At 45.0% G+C, this 18,263-nt stretch overlaps 1 protein-coding gene across 1 annotated transcript in view; it reads right to left on the bottom strand.

Annotated features, from left to right (window-relative positions):
• Positions 1 to 14,116, bottom strand: part of LOC108031562 (octopamine receptor beta-1R) — a 25,989-nt gene extending 11,873 nt beyond the window's left edge. Inside the window, exon 1 of the mRNA XM_017105108.3 lies at positions 13,991 to 14,116. The gene's annotated coding sequence lies outside the window, so the exon portion shown is untranslated. The remainder of the gene's footprint in view (positions 1 to 13,990) is intronic.
• Positions 14,117 to 18,263: the final 4,147 nt, after the last annotated feature.

Genomic DNA, 18,263 nt, shown 5'->3' on the forward strand with positions numbered 1-18,263 from the left:
TAAGTTAAATAAAATTAGGAAAAAAGTGGTATAATTAATATAGTTTATTAATCCTAGTCACAAATTTAGACCCCTTTTTAAACAATTTTGAAAGGAGTTCCCTAAGAAAAAATTAACGGAATGCCATCAATCTCCAATCCAAGTTTTCAGCAATCAAACATTTAAAGCAACGAAACATTTATTTTTAAAGAAAAGTAAATATTCTTCGGCATTTCGGTAGCCTGGCTACGTGCCCGATGGATTCACACCGATTAGGATCCCTCTAAGCGACCTTTGAGAGAGTGTATCAGGTTCCCTGGGCTCAGCATTCATCCCTTGACTTCTGCTTGGGATTCCGCCGACGCTTGCCTGGATTCGATATCCATTTACATTTGCATCAATTCGGCATTTGTTGTGACAGCCAAATGAACCGCAACGTGCTGGCCATTTGTCTTCCGTTCGCCAGCTCATCCCTCGCTCCGCATCCCCATGCCAGGCCCTCTCCCAGGCCTCCAGAAGTCGTGGAGCATGCAAATCTCGGAGGCGGCAGAATAAGCAAAATCATAGCCGAGCTAAGCCCATAAACACCTTGTGGCTTTGATGGGTAGGTACATAAATTTCGTTGGCCGCAGGCTCGGGCAGACAATGAAATTGAAACCCTGTCGAGGAGGCGGGAAAACACTTGCAGGCGTCGCTGTAGTGCGCAAAACGTAATCCCACTCAATTGGTTTAATTTACCATAAACAGCTTCAGTCTCGGAGCCGTGGGAGGAAATTTCCGCTCGGGCCCGTCGAAACTTAGCTTCCTTCCTCTCCGAGATGGCACCAGCTGCTGCCTGCCTAAGTTGCCACTCATCCCGGCCAGCCGATGGCAGCTGCTCGCTGTCTCCCCGCATCCCGGCCATATTCCAGCATCAGCGGAGGCTTATCATTAGCAAATGTCAATTTTCAAATTATGTACATTTATTTTGCAATTTGCTGGCCTGGTAATCGATGCCAGCCGCCCATCAGCCTCCCTGCCTGGGGGCCACACTCTTCCATTTGCCTTTCAAATGGGCCAGTGCTTCTATCTGTCTTTTTCCCCTCGGAGTAGGCAAACATTTCGGGGAACGGAACGTGTAATTCCCATGTCGGCCAACTAAGTAAACTCCGGATAACAAATACGAGTGTCAGCAGAGGAACTGTGTTTATTTGCGTGCGGCACATAGGTGGGTGTAGGTAGTATACATGCCGCACCTTCGGGGAAATGGGTTTCGTGTGGTCTGTGTGCCACCGCCACCGCCACCGCCACTCGCCAACAAAGCAACCGCGACTGAAGTGAACTTTAAATCAATAAGGGACAACGAATTGAAAAGGCTCGTACTCGCAGGTCGCGCTCCGCCCGCACTCCTCCAATTTCGCCCACCGAGTGCTTTTGTCAAACGCACTGACAATGCCCCACAACAATGCCAAGTCTTTGTCTGGCTGCGAGACCGGGCGGAGGTCGGAGGGCTGGGGACTGGGGAGCCATCACAATACCTCATCCGCAGCCGGTGCCGTCTGTATCAACGGTTATTTTTTAATATATGTATACACTTTTCCGGTGAGCCAGCATCTTACCTTTCTGCGACTCCTGCCTGCGTTTGACCTTTCAAAGTTATCATACAGGGGCTCTGGATGCAAATGCGGATGCCCGGGGGAGCGCACCCAGGCGATCATATACATGTGAATCCCCGAAAACTGCCAGCAATTCAATTGAAGTTTAAATCAATCAACGCAATCAATACGAACATCAAATAGAATCTGTGGGATATTTTGGCCCGAATAATATTTCAGCCAGCGTCCACTGTCTGGAAATTGGCTGGCTTTGGATGGTTGGTGGTTTGGGTGGGTTTCGGGTGGATTTTGGGTGGGTTGGCTGGGTTGTTTGGGGATGGGTCCTTGCCAGGACCCGCCACGCTTCACTCGCATTGTGAATGGATGTGATTTATTTCGCTTCTGGCCTGCTCCATTGTGCCAGTGCAGTCAGCTCGGGGACTTAAGAGCAACTTTGGCTTGTTAGTTATTTATTCTAACTTATTCTTTGCTTATTTGAATTTGCCTCTGTTTATTTACAGCCGAGCGACTTGGGCCCGGCCACAAGCGTTGATGTTTGCTTTTGGCCACAGAAAGCCGCAAAAAGAATTTAATTTGGAATCTTTCATTTGTTTGGTCACGGATTTGGCTTGGGTTCCTGTGGTTTGGGCTCGTCTGCGGCTCCCAGATTGATGGTCAGCCTTAATTACTTTTCGAAGAGCTCCCTGGTCCGTCTTCCATGGCTCTTAATTAATTTTTAATTTATGCAAAGAACCGGCAAATCTTCGAGGGGCTCCTTATTTTTTCATCCCTTTCGCTAATCGATTTAGACTTAATCCCGAAGATGCCACTTAAGCACACGCAGCGCCCTCTAATTGAGTGACCCAATCGGGAGCCAGTCATTTATCATTGGAGGAATTACAAGCGGACCAGCGGGCCAGCGGGCTCAGAAATATGTCCCTCGAAAAGCGATTTAATTGAGTGCCAAAAAGCCCCGAGACAAAGGCGGCCCGAGGAAATGAAACCGGGCTGAAACGCTTGTCATCCCAAGAACAAATCGAATCCAAACGGAAAACGAATCGAACGGCAGCGAGTCGAAACTAATTGGACGCCTGGAAATATGCAAAGATAAATCGACGGCGGTCAGCCGAGAAAAAGTTGTGGTTCGGGGTCGCCAAAGGAAAACAAAGCTAACTTTGTTGCGTTTATGTCGGCCATTTGCTAAATCAAACAACAGAGAGAGCGAAAAAAATAATAAAAACGGAAAGAAAAACTTGTATATATCTGTATTAAGGAGCCACCAGCAGAGGCCCCGAAGGCAATCAGGCTGACAAGGCGGAAGTGAAAGTTCAATTATTCATCTGGCCGTGCCCCAGACCACGCCCCCGCCTCTGCCGCCCCGATTGCGGCCCGCACAGATACACAGATACATATTCATATGCTGGCCATCAGCGGACTTGGCCTTGTTCGCATTTACATTTTAAATTGCAGCATTACGAGCTCTATTTGCACTGCTGCCCCAACCCCGATCCCTTTTCAAGCAGCATTTTTATTTGGGCACTAAGCAAAAATACTTGAAAACAAGTTTTCGACCAACTTATCAAAATGTTATAATAGGAATTTGTTGAATTTTCTGGGTAGGTATTTCAAGGTAGAATTCAAGATTTAACATAACATTTAGGATACTCAGAAATGAGATTGGAATTAACATACCAAAACATGGGATTTTATAAATTCTCAGCTTAGGTGTATGAACATATAACAAAACATTTAGAATAGGGAAGAGTTTGCGCAGACACTTGGAAAAAAATGAGAAAAATAATATGTGTATTCTTTATATAGGCACTATGCAAATATACTCGAACATTACATTAGGATTAAATTATCAATATGATTTATTTAGAATGTGGTGATTTATTCTGGGTAGATAATTAATGACAAATCCAATAGTGCGAAAACCTGGAAAAACTATTCAAAATGATTTGCGGTTAACTCTTCATAATATAATAGTTCGAATTTAATACATAAGAAAATATGTAAGCACTCAGAAGAAAAACATTTATAATTGAAATGTCGTAAGTGCTGTAAGTACCCCAAAACAAGGTACCAAAGTAACAATATATTTACTGAACAAGTCACTCAACGGCATAGCTTATTTAAGAACCCCATTTTTCCCCCAGTGTCTGTGTATTTGGTTTACATTATCCGCACACACAGACGCACACCTGGCCGAAAATAGATGAGCATTTTAGTTGGCATTTTTCAGGCCTGCATTTTGGGGCCTGACGGCAGGAGCGTTGACAGCACAGCCAACGACAACGACAGCGTGTCCTGCGGCTCCTGTGGCCTTTCACCGTGTGGATTCCCCGGGCCGGAGTGAGTGGTCCCCGGCTGAATAATGAACTGCATAATTCGAGCAGCATTTTGGAAATATTTACAAAATAAACATAGTCAGCAGAAAACAGGCCATACATATTTCATGCTCCGTATAAATTACAATGCAAAGTAAACGTTTGAATGGGAAATGTCACCGGTAACCATTTATGGGTAGGCAAATATGGAATTAATTAATTCATTAATTATTTACAATGGCTTTGCAAAGCCAGCCCTGGCAGAGCCAACGTTTAAATTGACTAGCTCGTGACCACAATGAAATGGAAATAGGGAAACACTCTGCTCTGCTTTACCTGTTAGGTGCTCTATGTACTTTATCTATTTTCGCTGCGAGGCTGCTAATTAAATTGCATTCTCGTCTGCCGGAAAATGGGTCAGACATTAAGAAAGTTAAAAAAAGGGGTAGCCATAGCCCCGGGCCCTGAGCATTCGCAATGGCCAGCCGGCGTAGGGAAGCTGGCCCCATAAAAGTGGCGGTTATGCAATTTTTAATTAATTTCGCTGGCTGCGGCGGCCACTGCTGATGATGCCTTCCGCCCGGGCCCACATGTGCGGGGTTTTATCTTACACACAAGCCACAAATATGAGTGCTCCCTGGCAGTCCCATTGCCTCGCCAGAGTGGCAGAACGGTGGAACTGCGAACCAGGCCCCCGGAGCTGTTGAATATTTCACTATATTTGCACGTAGAGCGCGGCGTCGCGTCGAGGAACTGGCTCCGTGGATCCATGATGCATGTCGCTCCTCTTCGGGCTGTTGTTTATATCATTTATACGGTTACCGCTGGCCCAAGCCAAAAAGTGTGAAAATTGTTTGCCCACATGCCCCGTCATAGTTGGGGTCCCTTTGACCGCTGCCCTGCCACTTGACAGCTAGGGGGGCGCAAGCATTCTCACACGCACCGCAGCTTTATTAAAATAAATTTACAACTTGCGGAAATGACTTACAGCATACGCATACAAGCGGACAAAGGAAATTTAATTCGCAGGGCTGCCCCTTGAAGAGGGGAAAGTAACGACCAAAACGTGCTAGCCACGCTTTAATTGATATACAGGGTGCCGTTTCCCAGCGGACGTTTCAAATATTCAGCATATTCTGTTGACACATTAGCAGGAGTGGCGCCCAAACAGGAGTGGTGGGGAAGGTACTCATTCAATATGTTTATAGTGGGGCTGTTCTATTTGTCCAACAGTTTATGTTCATTCGTCCGATCTTATAAAAGGGTATTTAAACTGTACAATTTATAAAGCACCATTGGCACCAGAGTAGGAATGGCTAGGATGATTCCCATTAAATAGCGTTCAAGGTACAGTTTTTTCCATTTTAGCCAAAGGATTAAGATCATTAGAGAACGACACTGGCACCCGAGTAGGAACTTTAGAGAAGGTAACCAATGGAATGGGGAAAATAGGGGTATCTTTGCCTAACACTTTAAGTACATAACAGGATCCCTCGTGGGGCGCCACATTTTGTAAGGCCATAATTTAAATGTGAGCCCCTCTCGGACGCCACTCTTCGCAGTACTAATACTGCACGGCAGAACCATTTTACAGGGTATCAAATTGCTAAAAGCTACGCACGACTGCCCAGATCCTGAACCTGAACACGAGTATCTGCGAGTCTGCGGGTGCGTGTGCCCGTGTGTCCGTATGTCTTTTTGTCCGTATGTCCCTGTGTCCGTATGTCCCTGTGTCCGTATGTTTGAGTGTGCTTAGGGCCCAGCGAAAACAAGAACAACAAGTGCCACACGGATGTCGGTGAGCAGGTGGCGGGCCGCCTGCGTCTGCCGCACTGCGCCTGCCTTCCGCATGATTTTGCATTTCAAATTATTTCCGAGTGCAGCGGGGGTGGGCTGGGGGTCGAAGGACTGGAGGGAGTGTAGGAGCACGTGCAGTCATGTAACATAGGCAGACACACACATACTTCAAAAGCCGCTGGCTTTCGTTTCGGGCTGAGCAAAAAGAGGCAACGCAGAGAGTGCGAGCTACACGTTGAGAGCATTTTTCAAAATGCCAAGCTAACAATAGAAAGATGCATCCTTATCAAGGACACACAAGCACACACACACACCCAGAGACCCGCTCAAAACAAAAACATCATGGAGAGGGCATTGTTGTACTACTTGCTGCTGCTTTTGGCATGGGGAAAAGTGGAAAAATAAATGGAGGGGTTGAAATGTGGCAGTGGAGGAGCTGGCTAAAAGTAAAAGCACACAGGAAAGTATTTTGCTCAATTGTTGTTACTTTCTATGCTGATTGTTTCAGGTGGGCCAGAGGCAGGTGGGCCAGGCGGAGGAGGAGGCATCCTGCTCTTGGCACGAGTGCTTGGTTTTGGTTTTGTCTCTTTTCCGACTGCCAGTTGAGCAACCTGCAGTCAAGACCTTGAGCGATTAGGTGGTCTTCAGTCACCGCCTCCACCCGCCTGGAAGAGTGTGCAGTCCAAATAAAAACTTTGCCAGACAAACGGGCGTGGGAGTCCGAGGCAGCTTCATTAGCGTTAATTAATTGCACGGCCCCGAGAAGTTGGCGACAATTCGAAGGTTCCCCAGCTCCTCAGACGACGCTGACAAACGGAGCGCAAAACGGCCGAAGAGTATTTGGCCAGGAGCGAAAACAGGGCCGCTGGCCAGGAAAACTGGGTGCCAGAAAACCAAGTGCCGCTGCAGTGCCCAAGCAATTAGCATGAAATCACGTACATGGCACCGCCGGGCTCTCCAGTTCACCGGTTCTCCGGTTCTACGGCTCTCCGGTTCCCCGGTTCTCGTCTCCGGCGACTCCGGAGTGGAGTCACTCACCTAAGTCGATACTCAATGTCGATGGCTTTTGCTTCGACTTTGACTTTGTCTTTGGTTCGGCTTTCGGCTTTTGGCTTTGGGCTCTGGCCTTTTCATGCCAAGTGCGCGACCTTCGCCGGCGATTGAATTTGACATTGTGCTCGGTGCCCAGGTCCCCAGGTTGGGCCCTCCCATCCGCCCCTTCCTTGGCCACCCGATCCGTATCCATCCGCAATGAAAGTCAATTGCCATTTGCATTTATACCCCTGCGAGTTAGTGAGTGTGCTTGTGCTCGTGCCTCTGTCTCTGAACGGAACTGGCCCAAAAAGAAGGCTGCACAGAGAGAAAACAGGACCCCTTATCATAACAATTGGGTACAGTTCGAAGACTATTTTCAACCCATTTTTTAAAGAATGGAATTTTCTCAAATTTTATATTATATTTTATGTACATTATTTTATCTGAGATAAGAAATGTACGCAAACTAATTTACAATAATTTATTGTCACAGCTGAAGAAAAATAATATTTCCAATGAATTCAGGAGAACACTAACCATGAAAAAAGGCAGAATTTCCGAGGTGCTACGGACATTTGTTCCAAGACACTCTCAAATTTTTCTTCTACATATTCAAGGTTTATATACACTATATACAGAGTCTCTAGAAATTTCGGCGGCTTTAACTTAGCATTTTTTTCAGTGTACCTTTGGGTGAGTGCGGGCACGCAAGTGAATCGAATGTCTCTGCTTTGTTCTGCGCCCGGGCTCCGACTTTTTATGGGACACCGGAGCACACTCGAGTGTATAAATGTGAGCACATTTTTATGGCATTTCGCTGGCTAATACGCCAGCAATTTTCTACCTATTTTATTTACCCGGCACACACGCCAGCTCCAAGTGTGCGTAGACATCTGATTGGGAGTTATCCTCCCTCAGCCGGCTGGGCCAACTTTCCAGGGCCATTAGCCACAATTACGTACTTTTAACAAATTGAGTTTGAGATTTGGAACTTCTTCCTGGGGCGCGCATAAACATAAAACGCAATGGGATTTCAATAAAATAAGTTTTCCGAATGTTAAAATTCGGCTTAGAGTGTAACGAGTCAGCGTTCCTAGGCATTAGATTTCAATTTTTAATATTAAACTTGTAACTGCAGCCGGACTCCTTCTTCAGACAGTTTCAAGTGGCACGTGCTGGAAGGTCGGGCCACGCATTCTGGCCATAAATAAACATTTAATAAGCCAGAAAAGTTCGGTGTCCAGAAATACGTATTGAAATGTAATCGAAAACACATCAAATGGAAAGCGGAGACCGCCACTCACATGACCTTATGGCCGTCTGTGTTTTTGGGTGAGCAAGTGACTTGTTATTTTCGAATGGAAAACAGAACCCGAATCATCAATTATTTCACACGTTGGGCGACTAAAAACTTGTTAAACTTTGGCCCACTAAGAAATGCATTTCAATAAATGATTTACAGTCGTTTTCGAGTGCTAGCAATGAATGGTGGTGGCAAAAAGTTTGCGCAATGTGAACTCAATTCTGGATTCAATCAACTCGCTGCTGCCACACTGTCTAATTCCGTTTTTATTCGCCACATAGAAAAAAACAGCTTTGATAAATCGCACTGGGGGTTCCCCTTTGAAAGTCCCTTTTTCAATGTCCTTTTCACGGTCGCGCTGAAATATTAAGCAGACAAATATGAAATCCCATATTGATGTCCTCTCGCAGTCGGAGGACAATTTAACTTTTATTGGTGCAGCATATATAATGCGATTTGGAAATGGAAACCGATTGTTGGCAAAGGTCATCCCCATCATTTCGGATTCCCCCACTCAATCGCAGAATGCTCGGGGGCAACTCTCGGATATTCTGTGGGAAAACCGAGGACGAAGGGCAATGGGAAGGGGCTTTTCTTTTCTGCTGACAGACACATGAAAAATCACGAAAACTCAAGCTGACAAGAAACAATACGGACAACAGATTCTGCCTCAGCATCCGCCGCAACAGGGATAAATATAGATATAGATACATCCCAGCAGGCTTATGGCCTGTCCCTTTGTCTTCTCTGCGATTTGCGGGGCGGCCAGGAGGGAAGGAAATTTAAAGTTTCATCACCGAACTGAAAGCCATAAATGTGTTCCAAGCCGTAAAGGTCAAAAGGCGGGAGTTTGATGATCCGAGCACTGTCCATAAAGCGGAGCATGCAACCAAAGTGATTGAATTAATATAAGAGGGGAGGATTGCATCGGGGTCGGCGGGAGGCGGGCGGCGGAGACAAAGGACCGCTCCTGCCGGCAGTTACCAGGCCAGGCACGCAGCTCGCACATTTAATATGGGTCCGGATAGCCAAGTATATGGCAGCTCGGCCACGCATCATAACATGTCAATATCCTTGCAAGTTCGAACCCCGAGCGCCATTAAAGCCAAATGCTCTACGGGGAGTTTTCAAGGCGGCGCCTGCTAAGCATCCCCACACCCACACCCACACCCACACCCACTGCCACTGCCTCCCTTTCCATTACTTCTATTGTGTGTTTTTGCGCAAAATACCAAAATCACATAATGACAAGGACAGCGCCAACGAAATCAAAGTGTAAAATGTTGAAAATCGAATTTGCTGCCACTGCTGCCAGCTTCGCAGGGCGGGGAGAGTAAAAATAAAACAAGAAAAATATAAAAAGGGAAGCGGAAACGGAAGTGGGGGCGGGCCATCGAGGTGACTGTCAGACATGCCATTATTTGTTGATGTATTAAAGCTTTTATTTACGTGCAGGTGAGCGCCATTTGTTTATATTTGTATTTGTATTCAATCAGCGTCAACAAGAGCCAGAAAAAAGAAGTCCACAAAAAAGCGAAAGGAATCGAAAAATCACATGAAAAGTGAAGGCAAATCAAATAAAATCAAATCACTGGGTCGACACTTTCTGCTTTTCTCGTTTTTTCCCCCCATTTTTATCGTAGAATTCCCGCAGTAGCAAGAAAATGCCAGAGCCCAAGTGGTAAACACTCGAAGGGCCTCTTTGCCAGCGTTTTTGGGCCAACTAATGGCTGCAATTTCGCGCTATGGGTTCATTATCATGCCAGTGCCTGCGATAATGTACTCGTCCGCTGATGACGATGATTATGTTGACTAACAGGCCCAGGAATCGAGAGCTGGGAAACCGAACTACATGGCTGCCTCACCGCCTGCCTGACTGCCTGGCGAGATAATAATATGTCTAGGCCAGAGCCAAATGGGTTGCACATGGCCTACTTGCCAGCGTCTGTCCTTCGGCGGTGGGAGGTTCGGCTGCTCGCTGGCTCACGGAGGGCCATTGGTTACCCCAGCCCCGGTCCATCCGAGTTCCATCAGGCAGCGCCGTAATGAAGCTATAATTAGATAAGCGAACTACTATCGTCGCAGCCCTGGAACACCTGGTGCCCCACTGGCAGATCCAGTACCTCGTGGATACACAAGCTCGTATTTTTAGCCAGCGAAATGTAACAAACGTTCGACTAACCAAACTCCAGCTGACAGATGAGCAGGCCGGGATGGTGGTGCTTGGTGGTGCTTGTGTGTTTATGAATGGCTGATTCCTTACCCCTTCGCCCATCCACCCAGCCAACCACCCACCCACCTATCCGCACAATGGCCTTGTGTGCCTGTCTACTAGCTGGCAGCTAGTTAGTTGGGCATACATTGTCAACGGGCATCCGCTGCGTATACGTAACGTGGCTGATTTTCGGCAGACGAGCTGATTGAGTTAGTTCACTGGAATTGCGATTTGTGTTTCTCTAATCATGCACATAATTGAATCTACAAATTGACTGAATAACTATACAAAGAGTAATTATGTAGGTAAATAGGATATTTGACATATTATGCTGTGGCAATTTGCAGTGTTGAGCAATTAATTGGAAAGGGAAAAACGGCAATCAGCTTAAACTAGTGGAGATAGGATTAATATATGACATACTTAGCTTACATATCAAATGAATATATTCCTTTAATTTAAAAATACATTTTTGATGCTGTGAAAAGTCTTTCCAAATGCTTTTCCCTTCGATGTAATCCCTTAAATAGTGGACAGTGTCATTCAAAATGCCTGACCACATGCACTTATTTTCCATTAACCTTTCGTTGCTAAATAAGATAATTGAAATGTCATTCAATCAAATGCCGGACAAAGGACCACTATAGCTGCACCATAAGCTTATTAATAACACACTCCAATTTATCGCCAGCCAGGTCATCAATCAAACCCAGCCACCGAGCTGCTTCCACCGACTTGCAAGTGCAGCGATGGGTTCTCCAAGGTCGCATGTCTATAGTTGACCCCGTGGCCGGGCTATTATTAACGACGCTGCAAACAGCCCGGTTATACGCTGCTTGCCCCGTTCAGCCGGCCAATTAAAGGCCAAACAAAGTGCGGTATCGGCAATGAAAATCAAATCGGATGAAGATGAGCCATCAATCAAACAATCACTTAATGAACTACTTCAAAAGCAGACGGGGATGCCCATCCTCGTCCCCGTTGGCATTTTCATTTCCCGGCCAGAAACAAAGGCACGAACAACAATCGCAGACAAACACGCCAATTTCCACTCACAGTTGTGTTTTCCTGCTTTTCGGGGCATTAATTGCCTGGCGTGGCTTTTATGCCATCGATTGAAAAAGTTTTCTGTCCTCCCCGCCCTCGAACGACTTCATCCCGACACCCAAGTACTTTGCCACAAAAGTTTGGCAGCACATAACGCTTAAAATGCGTTTAATTGAGAGTCGGCATCGAAGTGTGAGTTTGGGGAAGAGCCGAAAACTTTGCCCAACTATGCAAACCGCTTTGGTCCCGGCAAAATATTATGGCAAATAATTCGTTAAGACAGTTTACACATTGTTGGGCGATAGCTTCGCCGATCTGGGTCAAATTGGGCTCCCAGGTATTTTTCTAAAATTTCGATTGTTTGCCCTTGCTTTTCGCTCAGGTGGCTTGCGGGCTGAAATTAATATTGAAATTGTGGCCACAAATTCCACTTGGAGTCCGGGCCCAGAACATCCCGTAAGGCTGCCTCCGCCTGGTGTGTACTCGTATTTCTGGTGGACGACCGCAATTTGCCGAAAAACTTTTGAACTTTTTCCAGAAAGTTTACTTTATCAACTTCTTGCTCATAGTTGGGTAAGACAAATCAAAAAAGCTAAGGATAATGTCGCCGCGGCGGGGGAGGGGGCGGTTTGGAGACCAAATTACACTCCTAATGCCCAACAAATCGATCGACTACGTGACAGTTGCCAGTTTAATTAAAATGAAATGCGCTAATGGAAATCCAGAACAACACACGCACCGCCCCCGCCTTATATGTACGAGTATATAGGTGAACCGCATTTCGTTATGATTAAAAAGGCCCACGAGTCCTGATGCGCGAATAAACAACCGTCCTGTGTGTGGGGAAGACGGAGAGAGTGGCAGCGAGTGGGAGAAAGTAGGAGAAGACAGGAGAAAGCCGGGGATTGCCGCAGCCAGCCGTGTGTGGAAGGCATTTTCAGTCGGTCATGTCTATATTTCGGTACGTGAAATATTAATAATTCCATTTTGAACAGCTCAAGGCAAGGATAAGCTCGTCGGCGTTTCGGGCTTTATTTTTAGCCACTCGAAAGGCAGGTGAAAGCGTGTGGTGAAAGGCGGAGTGAGGAGGCGGACAGCCACGGCCCGGGGCCACTTAAAGCATGGCAAAACTATTAAAATTTATGCGTGGCTAACAAGGAAACAACAAAACTGTCGCGGCCATTACCGCCACACACACAGCGCACACACCACACACTCTCGCAGCAGGCGATTCCAGGGAAAAGGACATGTAAATGCTGACAAACAATAAAATGTGGCCAGCCAAGCAGCGCGGATGGAGTAATCCCTCCTGCTGACAAGTGCCAGGACCTTGGGCGCAGTTCGCCGAGCCGCCGAGTGGCGAGTAAGAGCCTACATCAACGAATCCTGCCGAGATCCAGGACGTCCCGGGGGCCACTTAGGGGGAGCCCTAGAAATGTTAGCTGGCGGTATTGCGTACTTTTAATGCCTAAAATAACGTATTTACAGTCAATTACGTACTTGTGTTTTAGTTTTTTCATTACTGATTTTTAGGGGTTTTTATGTGAAAAATAAACACAACGAATCAAAGAGGGATCCAGGATTTGATTGTGGGAGCTTTAAGAACATTTTTGGTATTGCATACTAATTCACTTTTTTACTTTATACAAAATTGGGAAATATATCTCCCATCAAAGCCTTAGAGAGTTCTATGAAAGTGAATAAAATTTAACATTTTTTAAGACTATTAGGAACAATTTCTTGTTATTAAAAAGGAGACATCTGCGGATCAATGAGGGATATAAAGATAAACTATAAAAAAAGATGTTGATATGCTATTACAATTAAAATATGTAATAATTTTTTATAACTTAACCAATATTGAAATAATTTTGAATACACATTAAATAATAAGTTCGACTTTTTTTTAAATATAATAAATTGGCTTCTTTATAACCTAAATAGCTCGAAGAACACCGATGTTACCGCTTTAAACTCCTTAAATTAATATTTAAAACCGCTGAATTATATACATATAATAACAAACAACTGACTTTTTTGCCTGCACTAACTCCGCCAACTTTATGCAAATACAAAATGTTAAAAAGTCAGCCTAATTAGCACTAGTTTGAGTACGTAATTACGAATAACTTTCCATTAAAAAAAGGTAAATAGCTTGCATTGTTTTTGTGCACACGAAAGTTGTTAATTGAGTTAAAAGAGAAAGTTTTAATTTATGTTCTTGCCATGCCATCGCGTTTCCACTTTCGCAGGCCCTGCGAAGCCAGGGCCCCTCATTATGCATGTAAAACGCCACACTTTCCGCGATCTTTAAAATTCAATAAGGCAACTATAAAAAAGGACCCAGAGCCGTTGACAAGCCGATGGCTAGCGGGTTCTCCCGAGCCACCCGGAAAGCTGCTTACACAGATTTTTGTTTGCCATTCTGGCCTAAGACCCGCGAGACAGGCCAGGGAAAACTTGGAGGGCCCAGGATGGCCAACTTAACGCCTTCAAGTTGTAAAACACTTAGCGGTTATTTCGTGTTTTCCTGCCTTCTGCACTGCTCCCCTTGAGGAAAATGGATGGGGATGGCATGGACGAGCATGGGGATCGGTGTGAAGTGGAGTGGAGTGGATTGGAGGGCACTGGCGCACGCGAAATCCGCGCCAGGCAAATGTTCGCTGTGTTGTAGGATAATTTAGCGCAATTTACGTGCAAATTTGCTTACGTTACTCGCCAGTGGAGGGAGATAGCGCACAGGTGTGTGCCCGAGCAGGCTCCGAGAAAGTCGAGGCCGCTGATTCAGGATTTCTGGGGAAGCAAAGCCACCGGAGCGCGGACACAACCGACACCAGCAAAGGACAACGCACGACTGCGGCTGCCGACCAGGAGCCGAGCTCCCATCACGAAACGCTGGCGGATCCGAGCGACTGCGTCGTCGTCACCGTCGGTTCTATCGCTGTCGGTGAAAGTAAGCTGAATTAGAAATATGAACAGGGAAGAATGCCACGGTCGAGTGACCCGACTATTGGATTCCTTAAAGTCCCCGGGGTGTTTTTAAATCTTTCCGTACCTCAGACTGGTTTACTTCAGAGCTCTACTATAATATAATATAATATAATATAATATACGAATATTTTTGTAATATTTACAATGTAAACTATAGTTTCAAGCAGTTCTTTATAAGTATAGCTAAAACATATACCTAAAATGTTATATTTTTACTAGAACTCACTTTAAAGAATTTTTATTCATAATTAGTCACAAATTTTTTATAGTTTCCAACATAATACTATGAATAGCCCCCTCAAATATAGTGTTTATATAATTTTAATGTTTTTATATTATTTATACGGCGAACTATAAAATATTTGCAAGAAAACAAGACTATAATATTATGTATTCAGTTTAGGTACTCAATCCAAAGAACATTCTTTCAGTACTTGTCAGAGATATATTATAGTACTCCAGAATCCAATATACCCTTGAGCCCAAAGGTACTTGTGTATAAAAGAAGTAACCAAAATAGCAGCCGGGGCGGCGGAGCCGACTCCGACTCCGTCTCAAATAAATCGCTAGTAGATTATTCGTGCTGGCACCCAGTTGCTCCTGCCACATCGTATTCCCTGCCTGGCAGGCTTCTTTCCTTCTTTTACCAAACTTTTTGTCGAGGACCCGCGCCTGTGTGTATGCCACGAAAAATTGACAGCCACAACGCAAAGAGGACAATTTTCTCGTCCTCGTCTGGAGTTCGGAGTCGCCTTTGTATAAGTAATTTTCGCTGTTGCTATTTAATTTATGACTCGTGCTCCCGTCTTGTTTCATTATTTGCCTTTTATTAATTTGTTTATTTCTTTATCTGTGCATCGCTCAGCTCGTCGAGCTGCTCACTTTTCCGCAAAGCCGTGCCAGGCCACCGGGCCACCGGGCCACCGGGCATGGCTATTCCTGGCCAGCTTTTTATGTGCTTTTAATACACTCACATAACCGGGAGCGGGCTTAGCTCAGATAGACAGCTTCTTGCAACCCATACATGCGGCAGGCGGTGTCTGTTGCCTTGGCTCGGTGTTCCACTGTTGCTTCGCCTCGGTTCCGGCGGCGGGAGAAAGTTTTCTTGGACGCCTTTATCTCTGGCGTAGGCGAAGCCGTCGACATTTCAGCTTTCTCCGCCGGACCCGCCGCCTGCGCCCCTGTTGCATGCACAGCGGGCAGGGTCGTAAACATCTTCTTCGAGCACAGTGCTGAGCGGTGGCCAAGTGGCTGTACCTATTTCAGTGTTTTGGTACTCTCAACTCATCATATCAGTGCGGGGATTTACCCTCTGGAACCTTTTTGTTTTTTTTTTCATCCCCTTTAATACATTTTTGTTGTACTCTTATCGCCAGACAAACGTAATTCAACTTAATATTTGAAAATGAAACATTATTATATATATATTGAAAGATCTGAACCTTCCAACTTGCTCAGATATACTTTCTACCAGTAGCTGAGGCTCTTCTCCTTATCATCCCTTGCTGTAAAGCTGCTTTATCCCTCACTGCTTTTATTATACTCTTCGGTCGGGGGTATTACAGGTGTGTCAATTCAGAAGAGCTGGATTAATAAGAGCCCTAAAATTGTGGATCCAGATAGACCATTGTGCCAGGTAAGTAGTTTGTGTGCCTATGCTAAATAAAACCTTTTGTTTTACTGCCTCGCCGAGGGAAGTGTATCACAACTTTGTGCTCTCACTTTCGAGATGTACTCAGATTTTACTTTTAATGAACTTTAGTTTATACACATAGTAAATGCTCACTCCCTTCCATGTTAACCAAAGCACTCAGGCGTTTTACTGGCCATCCAATGGGAACTTAAGCTTTACGGTGAAAGTATGGCATACATTCGGCGGCGCTTGTTGCTCACTTGAGGCATAACGCTCATACGCCGTGTTGCACACGCCGCATAAAGATGATTTTTTGGTTTAGTGCGAGCCACTTAATAGACCACAAAACGCAGCCAGAGCCTCGTAAAGCAGCCAGGCAGCAGAGCACATTTAAACCTACATACGTACCGCCAGCAAATGGCCACAAATGACACGTTTGGTGTTAAATGGAGGTCGTCCTGCACGCATACCGAGTCCCCATCGTACGTGTGCGCCCGTGTGAGTGTTGAGGCAGGCTTGCCAGCGAGTGTGTGTCGCAGTTACAGCTGAATTGTTTGTACAACATGCATGTAGAACAAGCATAAATCCCAACCACATCCACATCCACTTCCCCATCCTCATCCACTTCCTCGGCCGCAGGACTCGGCGAGACAAACTGAGCCCAACCGACTGGCAATTAAAGCCCTCGCACACATGTGCTATGGCGTAATTCACACACACACACTCCCTTTCAAAGAAGTACAGGTGAGACCCATTGTGATGGCCACCGAACACTGGGCCTTTGTTTCACTCGCACTGTACACACCATCGCTTAATCGTATTAACCATTGCGACAATAAATCAATCGGAATTGTTTGCACTCAGTCGGACTTAATGGCTGTGGCTTGTACGGGCAGGTCTCGATTATTAAACCTTTAGATACAAAATTATTGTGTCCTAAATTGGTTAATGAACTGTTAAATGTTCGAATATTACAAGGACCTTTGAAAAAAGTCAATTAAAAGGTATTATACGATGGGTGTTCTGAGTTTTATTATGCTAAAAGATGGAATTACAATGTTGGTCATATCTTTCAAGGTAAGTATGATGCAATATATTAGTATTAATCTTTCTAATCCATTTAGTTTGCCAGTGTAAAACCACATCGACTTTCCGAAGCTACCTTTGATACAAAATATATTGACTTCCATTAATCATTGTTCATTGGAAATAACAATATTTTACCAAATATAGAAATACTATCTATAATTGTTATAGAATGTTCTGTCAACATGGCTAGTTGTTGGTAATACTGCATTGTTTTGGGCTACATTTCCTTAAAGATGTATTAACTAGCTTACATCCATTATACCTATAACCCCTTTTTGGGGCGAACGTTGCTTTTGAACTTAAGTTAACCCAAGGTTATCTGCGCTTGCTCGGAAAAGTGGTTGAGTGATATTACACACTGTGTGCAAGTGAGCTGCTGCTAATGAGCTGTAACCAAAGGCAACAGAAGCGACCACAAGTCCCGAGCGCCGAGCCAGGCCAACAATACATTTACGGCAAATTGAATTCAACAATAACTACAGCCACGGCACTGGCTTTCCACTGGGAAAGCCCGCCGGCCGTCAATCACGCCCACACCCAAACACACACATCGGGCAAAGGAAGAAAGGCGAAAGCGGGGACGGTGGGGGTGGGGGTGGGTCGCCGGCAATGTGTCGTGAGCTGTCGCCATTGTGACTTTTATTGCAGGAGGCATTGCCGTTTTCTCCACTGCAATTATCAGCTGTGGCCATGTAAGTGTGTAGGTTCACATATTGGCATACACCAAAGTCAGGCAAAATAATAGCTGTCAAAATAATAGCACATCTAAGCCATACAAGACCTATTTTTTAGAAAAACTTTTAAAACCTAATTAATATTTTTAAAAACTCATTACAAGAAAATAATAAAAGCATACATATGAGTTTTTTGATAATGACTTAAGTTTTATAATTATACATAATTTGTTTAAATTTTTGTGACATTTTTTTGGGGCTATATAAGTGAAAAGCGACACTACTTTTTTGCAACAATTTTACTCTTGCATATATTTTTATGTGCTATTATAGCGCCCTAAATTGTTAAGACACTCAGTCTTGGTTCTCAGAGCCAAAGGCAGAGCCGACAGGAGGGAAGGAAAAAAGTAGCAAGAGCTGGCAGCTTTAATTGCAAGGAGCAGGAAAAACCAGCCAGAGCAAAAACATTGCACGACGTGCCGGCACGGAAAACAAAAAGCTGAATTAGCTTTTGGCTAAAACAGCAGGCAAGGAACAAAGTGAAAACCAAAAGCAAAGATTTCCTTGCGCGCTTGTAGTGATAAAACAAGTATCCA

The sequence above is a fragment of the Drosophila biarmipes genome, chromosome 3R (assembly GCF_025231255.1).
Source record: "Drosophila biarmipes strain raj3 chromosome 3R, RU_DBia_V1.1, whole genome shotgun sequence".
NCBI classification, from domain to species: Eukaryota; Metazoa; Arthropoda; class Insecta; order Diptera; family Drosophilidae; genus Drosophila; species Drosophila biarmipes.